Here is a 16,855-nt window from a genome sequence, read left to right on the forward strand (position 1 = left end):
TTCATATCGTAAATATTAGATTCATTCGTAAACTGAAAAAACTAAATCAATTTAAAAAAATTGTTTCATAAAATTGATTTTTTTAATTTTATTTTAAATTTATTGACTGTTGTTATATAACATACTTGAAATTTTTAACAAATTAATTATGTAAAAAACATTTTATACCATAGTTATAATTTTTATTATACATCAGAAAATGATCACGATGGTCTTTTGGTTGTCACACTATACGTACTAGCACAAAGATCGCGCGGCTCGTACGATTCGCGCGATGCTACCAAATTTACCTAAACTTGCAGAGCGTAAAATTGTGAAATGGCTCTTAAGTCGCTTATTACTTAAGCTCGGTACTTATACAGACACCTCCATTTACTTTAGACATTACACCGTCTCTTGCTGCATATTATAGATATATACTGGTGCTCACAAAAACTTATATTTTTTTGTACCAAAACATTTTGTACCAAAATCATCCTATTCTTATTATTATTTAAGCGTATATTATTATTTATACACGTTAAACCACTTTATTATATATTAATAATTTTCATCACATTCATGTGTAACATAAATATTAAACATCTGTTTTACATGTTAAAGAGAATTAATTGGAGTCAACAACTAGAAATGGCAGAATATTTTCACGCATGAAATATAATCCGTCTCGTTTACACCTGAAGAAATAACGATTTCAAAATGCGACAGCGCACTTGCGGCAAGTAACATGACAGGCAGGAAAGCTACACGAGTTTCAGCCGCCTTCGGGACCGAGTAGTCAGTTGCCCACCGCCGGTCGCCGACAGCGCCGCGCGCGGCCCCACCTCGCAACCTGTCATAATCTAGCATGGCCTAATATTGTTCATAACTCGACAATACAAACAATAACATTTGATAATAAATTTGGACATATCAAAGTCATTATAATATGATTTAATGATACGTGATTTACTATTTATACGTTAGTATGAAAATTATAAATTTTGTTTCGAAATTAGGGCACGAATCTAAGCAAAGGTGTATATCGATTGCCTTATCCACTATAAGGAAAATTAATTCGTCTTATAAAAAAATATATATTTGAAAGCAGATTTGAGGTAAGTTTTATATAGACATATTATTATTTATTGTAGTAACATGGCTATCAGAAACACCTGTTAGCTTGTTTAATTCCCACCGTCTGTGAAGATAAACGAATAAAAGTTCTCTTCGTCTGGATATATGACTTAAAATATTTATACACATATCATCTTATTTAATTATACAGTATTATATGGACAATGATTTCTCCAGTTCTATATTTTAATGAGTTGACTGTATGAAAATGAACGAAAAACTCGTATTACTCACACAAATGTTTCTTTTCGATTTTATATTGTGTGTATTGGTAATATTCTGATTTTGTCTGGTACAATAAAGTATTTTATCACACTTCGCTCTTATTCTTTACGAAATGCTAAACTTCAAAGAAAATACTAGAGCCTATATATTCATATAGGTTAATAAATAGTAAAGCAACTCATAGAATATAAATCAATAAAAAGCAATTAAGCTCCGAATATTTGTCTCCAATCAAAAGCAATCAAGACTCAAGAGTAACCGATTTAAATTTATTCTGATTTGTTAGTTAAAATTTTGACTGTTTTTGTGTATAGGACATATTTGCGTAGGGAAATAATTTTTCGATCGTAATAAATCGACTTTCTTAAGTATAAAACATTTAGCTATTAGTATTAAAATAATGTACTATCATAAAGAGAAGTAGTTCGTATCATAAGTGGTTAATGGATGTATAATATTCTTTATTTCAGACCAATAGTCAATATTTTTAGTTAAGAAAACGTTTTAAACCTATATAATAAATTATAGCATAATATTACCGAACTCAGTATTTGTTATTACTTTTAAACACCTACTCGTAGTACTCGTACGCAATCGCCTTTTGGCAGGGCTATACATATGCACCGTTATTAATAGTTCATCTATAGAGGACTATCGTATAATAACATTTTGATGCGGAAGTGAATACTGCTAACAAACTGATTCATTATAGACGCGTCACATTTGCGGATATTACGTGGAAGTCAATCCTTCGAAAACATAACTCTCTCTCTGCTGCCATGTAGCTATACAAGTCTATAAGTATATAACTGAGGAAGGGCACACCAGGAAATAACTGAGGTAAGGCACAGCAGGAAAATTCCTGCTCAAAATATGGAGCAGCCCGACTGGGGTAGTACCTCGACCTTACAGAAGATCACAGCGAAATAGCACTGTTTTCAAGCAGTGTTATGTATCCTGTTGGTGAGTAAAGTGACTAGAGCTCCTGGGGGGAACTGGAGATGGGGTCGGCAACGCGCTTGCGATGCTTCTGATGTTGCAGACGTCTATAAGCTACGGAATCGCTTATCATCAGGTGAGCCTAACGTTTGTTTGTTAAAAAAAATTAGAATTTAACCCAAAACGTATTTTCTCACCATTTTTACCTCGATCATTAAGAACGTCATCGATTTTTAACTAAATCATATTAAATCTTGGAAATGGTAAAACGGGACCCATAACATAGCGAAACTCTAACAACATGAAATAAATAATGTAAAGGCTGCCCGGCTGTAGCGAGGGCTTTTAAATTAATATTCTCTTTACAACATACGAAACATATCAATCATATATATATATATATATATATATATATATATATATATATATATATATATATATATATATATATCTTCCTCTCAACTTCCGTTCGTCTCGCCTGATCACACTTCTCATAACGCTCTTGTCGCGCATTCACCAGCTTACTTCCCAAGTCAAGCGAGCGTAAAAAAGTTTTACTTCAAAAAATAAAAATGTTTACAAGGTGATAATGTTACATACAAATATAAATCACGATAAAATTTTGTTAATTCTTATTTCTTATTACTGTTTATGTTATTAACCATTATTACTGATTTTCATTTAATTCAAGCGAGTAAACGTGTTCATTGAGTAAATAAACGACGCACAGCCACAGCGACGATCGAGCTCAACTAATCGAGCGCCTATAATCGTGTTACTATTGCGCCCGGAGGATACAGGGTTGAAAATATGCGTAAAAATTTTAGAATAAGTACTGAATTTTTAATTATGGTTTTATTAAATCGAAAATATAAAAAAAGTACAGAGTTCCAAGGAACATGCTACAGAACTCGTCTATTCCCTAATTGGAACTTTTTTCAAAACTGTTAATTAAATTAAGTGTTATAAAAATTAACAAGTATGTCTATACAAATAAATAAAATTGGAGTGTCTATTTGTAATATTAAAATACTCGCTTTTTACTAAAAGCATGTGGAAGTATTCACGGTACATATACCAAAATGACATTTTTTTTTAATTTTTGTCTGTCTGTCTGTCTGTTTGTCCGGCTAATCTCTGACACGGCTGGACCGATTTTTATGGGACTTTCACAGGCAGATAGCTGATAAAGTAAAGAGTAACTTAGACCACTATTATTTTAGATTTTTTTTTATAACTGTGAACTGAACAATAACTTTTTTTTGTAAATTCCACGTGGAAGAAGTCGCGTAGTACAGCTAGTATTTTTATAAAACGTTAAGTATACGGTTCAAAAAAATTGTAAAATGAAATAATTTGGTTTTAGTTATCAAAATCCAAGCAGTTAACGTCGTTATTTTTATATTTGTAATTAAAATTTGATTAGTACTATTTTTTATTGTGCATGATTTATAGCTGTTCTTCTTCCAAATTAATGTTCGTTTATCAAGGTTACTTAAGTAAAATGTTTTTGCTGTATATCGTATCTTTATATCGTTCAAGAATACTCTTTCGACTTAAAATACATATTCGTTACAATATCCACAAGAATGATATTTATCTATATTTTTTTTTTCTATATTTATTAAAAATATAAATTGTTTCAATTTTTGAGTTATTTAAATAAAATATATATAATATTATGATACTTATTAAGGTAATAGACCTTTGGAAATATAATATATTAAAACAATAAAAAATGCGATTATTAGCTTGTGCTTTCTACTAAAGGCACTTTTCATTTTCTTTTTAGTAAAATACACCGTTGACAATCTGTTTAATGTACCGTAAGCAATTCTGGTTATTGTTGTTCGTTCGAATTGAAAAAGTCTATTGTGTTGGGTAATCCATTTACCATCTGCTACGCGGATGACACTTTCGTTTACTCCCGGGGACGAGACTACAAGGTGGCGGCGCGGCTGGCCGAGGTCGTACTCGACCTCGTGATCAGCCGCATAAAGAGTTTGGGGCTTCGTGTCAGAATTGACAAGACGAAGATTTTTTGTGCTGCGTCGCGTTCTGACGACAGTCCTCGGAGGGGACTTGTCACTGTCGAGCGTCATCACTGCGATGCTCGGCGACGGAGTCCTGGAAGGCGATGGTCCTTCTGCGAGACAGCTATGTCCCAGAAGGAGAATAACGAGCGGGTAAGAGAGGAGGCCACTGACGAGACCTCCCTCCGCAGACGACGAACGGGGATGCTTAAGAGGTAGTAGAGACTACTTAATGCGCCTCCAGTAACGCCCCTGTGCCTGTGTCGGGCCGGGATGGGAACCCGGTCCCGCTAGACACGGCGTCGTCGGGATTGTTCAGAGGTGAACCGGACAGTCCCCATGGAGGAGAAGTCTGGCCTTTTCGCCGAGGTCAGCCTGTCACTAGAGGGATCTGCAGATCCAGGTCCCTCCAATTAGAGCGGTTGAAGACTCCCGCAGGGGTTTTGGTCGGTATTGCACCCCCAAGTGCTGAAGCCGACATATGGTCTAGGAATGCCTACCCGGGCATTCTAGATATCACCCGTAAAGAAAGGGTAGTCCATTTACCGAGGAAGGCTAAAGACTGTATAATACTTTAGTACGTTTTTTCCTTACATTAACGCAAGTGATACCACAGGGCACAGGTACTATGACTATAAATACCTAACAAAAAGTTTCAATCATTTCAATTCTTTTTATGTAAAACTTATAGGACAACCCTACAAAATTGAGTCGTTTACGCCTAAACGAACGCGCTCTGCCGCCGCTGTTAACAATATATTTATCCTAGGTTTTTTACTATTACAACTTTATTATTCTGTACTGTAACAGGTTGTAAAGTTCCCACTGCTTGATATGATATACTCTTCCATGAAAGAAAGATGTTTTTTCTTTACAGCCGGATGAGCCGGATAATAATGATAAAATTAATAAATTTAGTATATTAAATTGCTAATGATTTTGTTTCTTTTTTATTAATCATTAAGGTGACAAACAACCGTTCGCTCCGCCTGATTGTAAACGGCTACCATGGCTTATCATCATTACAGCCTATACAGTCCACTGCTGGACACAGGCCTCCACAAGTCTACGTCAAAAACAACGTGAACTCATGTGTTTTGCCCATAGTCACCACGCTGGGCAGGCGGGTTGGTGACCGCAGTACTGGCTTTGTCGCACCAAAGACGCTGCTACCCGTCTTCGGCCTGTGTATTTCAAAGCCAGCAGTTGGATGGTTATCCCGCCATCGGTCGGCTTCTTAAGTTCCAAGATGGTTGTGGAACCTTATTATCCCTTAGTCGCCTCTTACGACACCCACGGGAAGAGAGGGGGTGGCTAAATTCTTTAGTGCCGTAGCCACACAGCACCATGGCTTATAGATGCCTGCAATACCAAGAATATTGCAAGCACAATACCGACCCTAGCCCCAACTCAAAACCACCTTACTCTCCATAAGAACATAATACTACTTAGTTCCTAGTAAACAGTATTATTTAGCTGTGGTCTTCTGTAAGGTTTGAGTATTTCCCCAGTGGGGCTGCTCTAAATTTTGATGAGAAATACTTCCTACTATTCTCTTCCTTAAATAAGATCTGTAAAATTAGAATTTTTGATATGTTCACATGTTTTTTAAAAGAAAATCTTAATGACCATACATACATTGCAGCTATTTTTCATCTCATTTTAGATGCTTTTATTTATGGATCAGTCAGTCAGCTCAGCCAACTGCAGTCCACTGCTGGACATAGGCCTCCCCAAGTTCGCGCCAGATTATTTATGAATGAGTTAGACTTAAAACTTATTCAGTACATAAAAAATCCAATTGTGGCAGGTCCGGTTTAATTATTTTATGTATGTGTCCTTATAGACTGGATCTCCCTTAAATATATTTCATAGATAACAATTTATATGTAGAATAAACCGTTTACACGTATTACTGAATTCTGTTCGAGTTTTACATGTTTCGCACCTAACCTTAATACGCATAAGATTTTCTTTTATCCCTCCGGCTTTACATCTGTTACTTTCAGGTGAATGATTATTACATGTATATATTATGTATGTACACCTTCATGCCGTCTAATTCTTTTGTCATGTCCTTTTCATGCTAGAGGTTGTCTGGAAGAGATCGCTCTTTTAGCGATAAGACCGCCTTTTGTACATGTCTATATTTTCTTACTTTCGGTGTAAATTTTTTTCTCTGATAGTGTACAATAAAGAGTATGTATTGTATTGGTTTGTATTGTGAATGTTATTTAATCAGCAACAATCGATAAAAACGTTGGATATAATAAAAATTTGTCTTATTCAGGGAATGCCTTCTAATTAACATGAATCGTAATTTTTTTTCACTTTACTCAAGACAAATGACCATATTATGATACTTACAATCAATATTAAATATTGATTTTATTGTGTAACATTTGTGTTACTTAGCTAATAATAAAACCTGATAAGGTGAGCGATAAAGATAAAAATCCCGCACTCACCAAAAATAAATAACCAAATATTTTATTAAATATATACACAGTTATATGGCCTGTTATCACAGAATACACCGCCTGTGATTTAGATATACACTTCGCTGTATGCGCATTTATAAATATTTTCAACATAAACACATATTGTTTGCGATTATTTTGTAAAGAAGACCTTGTCTGCTTTTTGAAACCATGACATCTTAAAACAAACAGGCGATCAACGCAGTATTTGTTATTTCTAACCCATCTTCAAGGTTACTTACAGAATGAATTACAAGTAAAACAGGCTATTTACCGCGTTTGTTGTTAATCACTTTAAGTTTGTTTAATTTATCGAATTGTTGTTAAAATATAATTTAGACAATTGTTAATTGATTTTCATATAGAATTTAATCAACATTCGTCTCAAATCCAGTCGATTAAAATTTGTGTTCATAATTTCAACTCGTGAGAACTTATTACGACAAATGCGTAGCAAATGCGTTGGGACAACGGTCACGGCGTTGGTTTGTGGCTGTTGCGCTGGCGGTTGCGGGTGCGATTTCCGAAGATAACAAACATTTGTATTGGCCATACAGATGTTTGCTGTGGTCTGGGTGTTTGTGCAGTCCTTGTGGGGTCTCCCCACCGTGCCTCGAAGATCACGTTAAGCCGTCGGTTCCGGTTGTTATCATGTATACCTGATAGCGATTGTTACTCATAGTAGGGAATATATCCGCCAACCCGCATTGGAGCAGCGTGGTAGATTAAGCTCTGATCCTTCTCCTACATGGGAAAATAGGCCTATGCCCCTAGCAGTGGTCATATTACAGGCTAAAGCGTAAGCGTAAGCGTAAGTGTTATGAAATTCAAACAACAACTAAGTATGTATTAACTACTTGTAAAACCCTCCTACCCCTTGCAGAGACGTGTGTATGTAAAGGTTATAAACCTTGTTTTGGGATGTTTTTTAGTTTCACAAGTTAAATCATAATAAAACAAAGAAATATATTTTTAAATTTTTAATATCAATGAAACAGGCTTTATTGGATAGAAAATTTTATGACATTAATGCTCAAATATGATTCAAGGTACAGTCTATGGTTGAGTGAGAGATAACATATGAGGGAAGGTTATGGAGGGAATCAAACCGAATGATATAGGCAGAAGTAGATACATCATCCATCATCATCATCCGTATGCATTAGGCAAACAGCAATTTCGTAAAAAATACGTAAGTTATTAGATCGCAAAAACAATCACATTGCTGGATGTGTACCAACCCGTACAGTACGTACAAGGCGCTATCTGAATCACCAATTTTAATAAAATTTTCGCAACATTTGCGGCCATATTTGGCCAATAACTCTTCTGATTTCCAGGGTTTCAATTGTCTCTTGTTTATCAACGTACACAAGGGAATTTTTTATATTTTTGTACCCATTCAACCAAAAATGGGCTTCATCCGAGAGCAACATCTTGAGTGGAAATTAAACATTAATGTGTATGTACATAATATTTATTTTTAATAATTTATAAATCAATAACAATATCAATATATATAATTGATATATATACTTTTTTACTAATTTATATTTGTATACCACCTGAAATTTGTAAAGCAATATTCCTTTCATTAACAGATTGTGTGGAAAAGATTACTTGTTAGCGATAGGATCGCCTGGTTATAAATGTTGTGACTATAGTTGCTTCTATCTTTAATTTTGTTCTTTGTTTAAATGGACAAAACAGTATTTTATTATTATTGTTATTATTATTATGTCGTTCATCTCCTTCACTGCCAATGCGCAGCTTACCGTAGATTTTTATATCGTTGTAATAACCATAATAAAGTTAAATAAATATATAACCTCTTCACACTCCAAGGCCCCCAGTAGGATTGACTCCTGTGTTAGGGGTCCGAAAAGACACACAATAAACACAAACGCCCAGACCACTAAAAACATCTATGTGTCCAATATAAACGTCTATAGTGAGCGGGGATCTAACTAGCGATCGCCAGCGCAACAGCCAGTGCTGTGACCGCTGCGCCAACGCGTCGTCAAAGTTCCTAAATAGATTACCTATACTTATATAATATAATAATACTTTGAAGTACTTACCTTTCCTTCTTTACCATTTTCATTTACTTTTTTTTTTGTTATCTATGTAAGATTGCCGGTGTTGGCTGGATGAGGATCCCAGAAAACCGGGTTGTCTGGCGCGAATTTGACTATTACTTATCACTCTCACTCACTAAAGAAAAATAGATCCAAAAGTTGAACGAATTCTGAAGACCAGAACTTTCTTTTTCGTTCAGTAGCCTGGTGGAACAGTTCGATAAGAACATCTCAATAAAATTTATTATATTAAATTAATTATAATTTCTCATGTCAATAAAATTTAAATAGACCTTTAAAAATATAAAGCTTAGTAGCAGACGTTGTCCTATCCGGAAAACAGATACCAAATTCGATTGCTTACATACCGATAACAGCGCCACCTACCGGGTCCTATTGGGATAAAAACTATCCTATCTCCCAAGTAGGACCAAATTACAGATGCTTACAAAATTGTAAAAAAATTGGTTCTGTAGTTTCATACCGATAGCAGCGCCACCTACCGGGTCCTATTGAGATAAAAACTATTCTATCTCCTAAATAGGACCAAATTACAGATGCTTACAAACTTTTATAAAAAATTGGTTCAGTAGTTTCATACCGATAGCAGTGCGACCTACCGGGTCCAATTGAGATAAAAACTATCCTATCTCCCAACTTGAACCAAATTATAGATGCTTACAAAATTTGATAAAAATTGGTTCAGTAGTTTTGGAGTTTATCGCCTACATACATCGTGACACGAATTTTTTATATATATGTATATAGATTAATATAAATAATTTAGTTAATCACATAAGAAGTAATCCGTTTAATTCATTACTGCGTTTATTAGCGGTAAACAGCAGCAAGCCGTTTGAATTGTTCGGTTCAAGTACACATCGGTCATGTCAAGATAAATAATAGATGCGTGATAAACTCTATATGTAACTGATAAACAAAAATTGTATAAATTTAGTTTTATGCATTTATTTTTAATATATACTATTCTATATCGTTTAACTCTGCATCTAATAGAAGCGAATGTTTAGTTATTTGTAAATTGATAACTCGACCTTTGGTTCCTATGTTCAGAGGAAGATTCGCTTTACTGACTATCGGGCGTACATGTGGTGTTCAAAATTTAAGGTTCCGTTATCATAACGAATCGTATTCTCAACAAATTTTAATCATCATTATCATTTTAATTTTATTCCATATTGTATTCTTCAGAAAATAAAGTGGATGCGTAATTATTTTATTGAAAACTCGACAACAATGATGACAAATCTTATGTCTCTTGTATAGCACATACGAGTACGTATATGAAATATCAAGATCAGGTCAACAAATAATATTGCTAACTTTAGTAAAAATATCCCATAGTACAATTATCCTGTTATTGATGACTATTTATGACTTGAATAAATCTTTATTATAATGATGTACGATGATATGAATGCATAATGTTGATATATAACTTTCCTTTAAAGTTACGAATTTTAAATAGTAATATCACATCATTATTAAATCACTTCATAAAATTTAAAAATTTATTAAAGAGATTAAATAAACGTATGTAAAACTTGTCAGAAATGAGACATAAAAGTGGAACTATTGTTATTTATGTAAATATTACGAAACTGGACATGAATGCGGGGTGGAACTGAGAGAGTCTCCTAGTCTATCCTTTTATTATAAAGCTAAAAACTTTAGAACTTATTTGGATATATATTCTCGGAATTTACCTGTATATAATATTTTATAGTAACACAAACAATGAATATACGCATTTTTTAATAATAAAAATGTAAGAAATTGTTAATAATATCAAGTTTTCCATTTAAAATAATAAATATACTTCGAGTTATAAATGTTTAAAACAAAGCATTGTAAGTACAGAACAATAATATTTCTGTTCGTCGCTTATAACCTTTCTAGGTCAAGAACTTTGATTTTATTGTCCTTATAAGACATAATTTATGTATCCTGACATTATTGTTATAATTTTGCATAAAGATTACAAAATATACCCACATAAAATAAAATATCATTTAGTATAATGTAGCAAGAACCCTTACTTGCACATGACTAGCCGTTTCCTGCAGCTTTACTCGCGTCCAAATTAATTACATTTACGAAGACATTCTTAAATATAGTAAATTTATGTTTCTGACTTCAAAAGTGACGGTCTTTCTATACAAATTTCTAACCAGAATTTCTAAAAATCCTTCCTTAGTAAATGTCTACTTAACAAAGTGACAAAATGACGACTTACCAAAATCCCAGTGTCCAACTTGGGTAGTTTTTGCTCGGCGATGGTCAATCAGTCATTCAGTGAATCAGGATAAGTTTTTTTTTATACAGAGATTGTATGTATAGATATATATATATATATATATATATATATAGATTTAAGAGATATTGTACTATAAATTATTGTAAATGGAACTTTTATTTTGCAATAAAATACGACTTTATACCCTGAGGTATCTGGGACAAATAAATTATATCAATTTCAATTAAGCTACAATGATTTACCGTTATTTATTTTTAGTCGTTAAAGAAATCTGCAGCGATATTATAACTTATCAAAATACTAGCGGACCCGGCAGACGTTGTCCTGCCCGGAAAACAGCTACTAAATTTTATAGCTTACATACCGATAGCAGCGCCACCTCGGGTCCAATTGAGATAAAAACTACCCTATCTCCCAAGTTGGACCAAATTACTAATGCTTAAGTAATTTGATAAAAATTGGTTCAGTTCGGAGTTACATACATTTAAAATTTTCATTGTTAAAGCCCCCCCCGTAATCCTTATTGGGCATGAGTTACCCAGAAAGCCGCTCATCGACCATTTCTACATCACATAGGTATAGAAGACTCGTACCAAATTTGGAGTCGATAGTTTATAAACGGGAATATTCCATTGTTAACGCCCAATATAATCATCACAGCAGCCCTTCGCAGTCCACTACTGCCGCTGCTGCCCGTCTTCGGTCTGTGTATTTCAAACCAGCAGTAGATGTTTATCCCGCCATCGGTCGCCTTTTTAAGTTCCAAGGTGGTAGTGGAACTGTGCTATCCCTTAGTCGCCTCTTACGACACCCACGGGAAGAGAAGGGATGGCTATATTCCTTACTACCGTAGCCACACAGCTACCTTAGCCACACAGCTAACGTATAATTAATTATAATTTATTAACGCGTCGTCCAATTTCACTCAATAATTTTGTGTCAAAAGGAATCTTTTTTAAAAATTGTCCATTACGAATACAATAACTGGTATATAAAATAAGGTAATATACATGACATACTAGAATCTAAGCTTGAATATACACATACACATACTAGTTGCTGGCAGATATTTGAAGGTTGACATCGCTTAAAATTCTCTGCCAGTTCCTTTGTTTGTAATGCAGCATTGAAGTTTATTGTATTTCTTCACAGCATGGTAATTTGATATTGTTTAAATGTAAGAATATTGTGTTATACCGATCGATGCTACCGGCAAATAGTTTTTAATATATTTGGCCTGTTAATTTCGAATTTCTAATTACAAAAAAAAGTTAAAAATACACATACTATAAAATGTAACTTTTCTTTCTCATATAAAGAAGTATTATACTTTTTTGAGCTACTTATTTTGGAAACAACTTTTTGGATCTGGTTTGTTTTCCAACCTTGTTTAGTTTTTTTTTTTCAAAGAAATTTATGCATATACGTAATCATTTATGTGTATCTATGTACTCGTATGCCCTTAGAATGTAACTTTTTTTTTGCCAGCTCTGAAAACTAATTTTAAAAGAATTTAAAAAGAGAAGAAAAAATAGTAAGAGAATTTGCTATTTAAATGTTTAGTATAAACGTTATGGAAGATACAGAACACAACAACATAATCTTCTACTCTTCTTCTTCAGCTCGATGATTTATGTAAGCTTAAGACAGAATTTATCTTTCAAGACATCCTTCTCCATTTTATATCGTCAGTACTTCTCAAATAGATCGTTGGCTCTGGTATCAAATCTTAAGATGTCCAGTTAACTTTCTTGGTCTATAATAGCAACAAATTTTAACACACATTACAAAAAAAATTGAATTTGTGTACTACTAATCGAAACTACTTCTTACAAATACGATTCCTATGCGGTCAATCCATGTCTCATTAATTTTTCCAACCTAAATTTTTCTTATATTCTATTGTAAAAAAACGCACACCGATAGTAAAACAAATATTTTATGTAGTATAATGGCATGGGCAACTAAGAGCCCGTGGATATTGTGAAATATATTATTTAAAAAAAAACCTTATCTAATATTTACTTTTTGTCTTGAGTATGCATGCCAACTTTCTTCATACAAGTTACTGCTATATAAGTATGTATACGCTTTTGAACTTGTTATTTACGCAAAGGTGGTGATCACTTGTCACCCCTATCACTTTGAATTTTAATCAATGCAGTATCTGTGCTGTGTGGTTACGGCAGTAAAGAATATAGCCACCCTCTCTCTTCCAGTGGGTGTCGTAATAGGCGACTAAGGGATAACACAGTTCCACTACCACTTTGGAACTTGAAATGATGAAATGCCGACGAAACGATAAAAAGCCGACCGATGGCGGATAAATTACTTTTAGCTTCAGGCCTGTTTGCATACATCAACAAGTCTTATGTCATCGTTATATTTATGTCAACCACGGAGTTTGATCTATGCTGTTTATGATAACCTTATCGATTATTGCTCTGTAAATAAAATACCTAAAACGGAGTATTGACGAACAGTGTAATCGGCAAGTGTGGCTTCAAAGTTTGCGTTAACTTATTTATAAATATTCCAGGAGATCTATCATCTGTCTTAATTTGTTTAAAAACAGAAAGATTTTAAACTAAACAGTTTAGTGCAACTAGGCACAGCGTGAAATATTGTGTTTAAACTTGAAACATCCCGACTGGGGAAGCACCTCAAGCTTACAGAAGACACAAACAAATCAGACTACTTTCAAGTAGTCTTCTATTTCTATGGTAAGTAAGGTGACCAAAACTCCTGGGAAAAGTTAGGGATAGAGTCGGTAACACACTTGGAATGCTAATGGTCTAAAAACTGCAATATTTTTATATTAAAATATAATATTAATTGAAACATTTCAAAACGAACGTGCAGAAAGCTGCACGACATAATATTTCTTTACATAATTATGATTGCAGGTAAACCAAGAAAAACCGACTTCAATTATATCGACAAGTAATACAACGTAGGTAGACGAAAAAATAGTCAAGTGAATACGTATTATCAAAGATTACTCCAAAAATTGAAATCAGATTTCGATGAAATTTAAATGTGACCACACGATAAACATCAGCTTTCGATTTAATTAAAAATCATCAAAATCGGTACACCCAGTAAAAAGTTATGCGGATTTTCGAGAGCTTCCCTCGATTTCTCTGGGATCCCATCATTAGATCCTGATTTCTTTATCATGGTACCAAACTAAGGATATCTCCTTTCCAACAAAAAAAGAATTATCGAAATTGATTCATAAACGACGGAGTTATCCTCGAAGATATATTAAATATATATATATATATATATATATATATATATATATATATATATACGGTGGAATTGAGTAACCTCTTCCTTTTTTGAAGGCGATTTAAAAATACTAAGAAATAAACTTAATAAAATTGTCCTGCCCTCTTGAGTTCGTTTGAATTGCGTGTTCTACGTCGTGTGTCTCGGCGCGGGTTTATAAATTCGGGTTTGTTGCATCAGCCGCTTGCCAGAAATAACCCAAAAAAGTTCTCTGCCATATCCCGTATATCTAAGATATATAATAGTATTTGTGAGAAGGTGAATGTTTTTGATGATACAAAAGAGCCTTCAGAAAAGTTGTTTTGAGATTGTTGAGGAATTAATTAATAATTATAAATGATTTTGCTTTTGTTAATTTTTGTGTTTACTGTTTATGTTTGTTTTTAACTTTAACTACATCTAATTTTAATTATTTTCACTTGTATTTCAATTTGTAGATATAATCTTTTTAATAACACTAGTGTTACATCTCTTTCTGTGCATGTTGTGACAACTTAAAATGTTCCACATTTATGCTCAATTATAGTATAGTTTTTATGTGAAAATTGTAATGTAGCAACTAGGTACTGTTTGTCCAAATGAAATAAATAAATAAATTAGTAACGTGGTATAATGCAACAGCCGTCGCCTGCAAGGCCAACTTACATTTATTCAATTTTCTTAGAATAACAGTGGAGATAAACACTAAAGAAAAAGAAAGAAAAAGCTTCTGGATCCTGGTCTTATAGAATACACATCTATAGGTACATTAAGCGTACTTACCTATACTTAACCTATGATCCCAGGTACAAGTAAGACACAACAACAACATACCTACAAGACACAGGTAAAAATTTAATATGATTTCATTATAATAATTCGATTAACTTTAAGGTATATATAAAACAATTTCAATATCATTTTATACTGATTCAGCAACAGGCATCATACTTGACATTCTACCTCAATAAATCCTTTTGTTTAAGCAAAACATAATAATAAAGGTATTATTTTGGAACACAAAATTTGAATGTCATCGACATTGAAAATTCACATCAAGTACATGCACCACACAACAATAGCCTTTATGCACACGGCGACTCGTAATCTAAAAACACGTAGTAAGATGTCTTTAGGCCACCCAACGACCAACATTTGTTTCCTCGGTTATCTCCTATTTTTGTTGTCGGTGAACTCGGTGATCAGTGAGACGGCGGCAGCACATGTGAGTGAACGCTCGTCGCGCGCTTATCAATACTCAGTGCACATCATAATAGTGCTCGTCATTCATGTACTAGTTTTCCCGCGTCTTATTAAATTCCAGTTTATAAAGAAAGAAAATCTCGTTGATCAAGACTTCGCCACCTTTTTTAACTTAATCCTAGGTATATGTTTTGTTTTTATTTAATTTTTTACTTTGAATACTTTTTGTTACAATGAATTGTTACACAATAGTGCCGCCAAAAATTAATTTAATAATATTATTACGTTATTTTGCTACAAGAATAAAATACAAAAAAGTTCTTATTGTACATCTCTTAATGAAAAATAATTTTACACTAGTTTTTATTAAGTATTCATTAGTAATTATGAATAAAAATGTTAATACATGACACTAGCTACTGATAAAAATATCGACTAACATTTAAGAAAGTGAGAAATAAGCAAAAGAAAGACCATAAAATTTTGACATATTCGTAACAAATTCTGTTACAATATTGTAAACAAAAAGAAACAAACAAACGATTAATTGCATTGTTTGATTGGTTGTTATACGAGTACTTTGATGCGCGACACCGAACGCTCGCCACGCGCTGAGTCACTGCACAGCGCAAACGTTTCGTAATTTGCATCGGCCCATTCGCTCCCAATCTCTAAAAACACGTGAAAAACACGTTTTCGAGCACACGACGACAAAATAAGACTACTAAACACTATAATTTATGCATCGTTTCACCCGTGGTCACATTAACTGTTTATATTTCACTACCATAAATAACTGTGGTAACCTATGATGATATTATGTAGCTTAAGTTCGCTAGGTAATTTATAATAGTATGAAAATCTGGATGTGAAGTATCGATTACAAACGAACATAATTAGGTATATTAGTACTAATGGAGCTACATTTATTTCATATTATACGAATAATAATGTTATTATAGCTGAAAACAATTATTTTATTTCCTTTGTATTAAGTTTGACAACAATTAATATCGATGTAAAGGATCAGGATTTAGTCCTGTATTGTAAGTCCACAATAAAAAGTAATAACAAGTATGTATATATATATATACTTTTGAGCATTCTAAAATCTTATGTCTGTTTTGTTTTGATATTTATGTGCTAAATTTACTTTTAAATTCACATTGTATTCATTGATAAACAAAATCACTGCGGGGAAAATCTGCATATTTCGTAATGGTAAATTTT

General features: G+C 33.3%; 1 protein-coding gene across 1 annotated transcript in view; it reads left to right on the forward strand.

Annotated features, from left to right (window-relative positions):
• The first annotated feature begins 782 nt into the window (after positions 1-782).
• LOC123669566 (monocarboxylate transporter 13) overlaps positions 783-16,855 on the forward strand; it is a 53,100-nt gene continuing 37,027 nt past the window's right edge. The window contains exon 1 of the mRNA XM_045603166.1: positions 783-1,097. The gene's annotated coding sequence lies outside the window, so the exon portion shown is untranslated. The remainder of the gene's footprint in view (positions 1,098-16,855) is intronic.

Source organism: Melitaea cinxia, chromosome 3 (genome assembly GCF_905220565.1).
Source record: "Melitaea cinxia chromosome 3, ilMelCinx1.1, whole genome shotgun sequence".
NCBI classification, from domain to species: Eukaryota; Metazoa; Arthropoda; class Insecta; order Lepidoptera; family Nymphalidae; genus Melitaea; species Melitaea cinxia.